This window comes from Pteropus alecto, unplaced genomic scaffold, assembly GCF_000325575.1.
Source record: "Pteropus alecto unplaced genomic scaffold, ASM32557v1 scaffold72, whole genome shotgun sequence".
NCBI classification, from domain to species: Eukaryota; Metazoa; Chordata; class Mammalia; order Chiroptera; family Pteropodidae; genus Pteropus; species Pteropus alecto.
In genome coordinates, this window is record NW_006436811.1 from 9,916,940 (window position 1) to 9,917,478 (window position 539).

The following is a 539-nucleotide window of genomic DNA, read 5'->3' on the forward strand; positions in this document are numbered from 1 at the left end:
ACGCCGTGCCCACCTTCGGGGCCCCCTGGATCCTGTCGTGGCTGGACCGCGGCAGACTACTTCTTTCTAGGTCTCTGACTCCTCACCTACAAAGTGAGATTCATAATAAATATCTACCTAGAGACTTGTAGGTATCGAATGGATACAGTATTTTAAAAGGTCAGCACAATACCTGGCACATACTTAATATGGCACTTACCAGCTGTCTGAATACCCTGTGCTTTATGGGCGAGACGTCCCTCTCCCCCTTCCCTGCTGACTCTGCTGCCCCCTACTGTCACCTTCACCATCCTCTGTGGTCATCATCTGCTAGCTAGCCTTTGCCTCAGTTTGACTAAGGACAGAAACTAGCTGTTGTGCATTTCCACACCCCTTTTTCTTACACATGGTAGGTGCTCGGTACACATCATTTTTTAGCAATTGAACTTAATTTGATTGACCAGGTTCCCTCTAGCAAATGCTTCACATAAAAGTACGTCAAGTTCTCACATATAAAAGAAGCATGCACATACAAAGTGAGCGTAGCGCTGCTTAACACT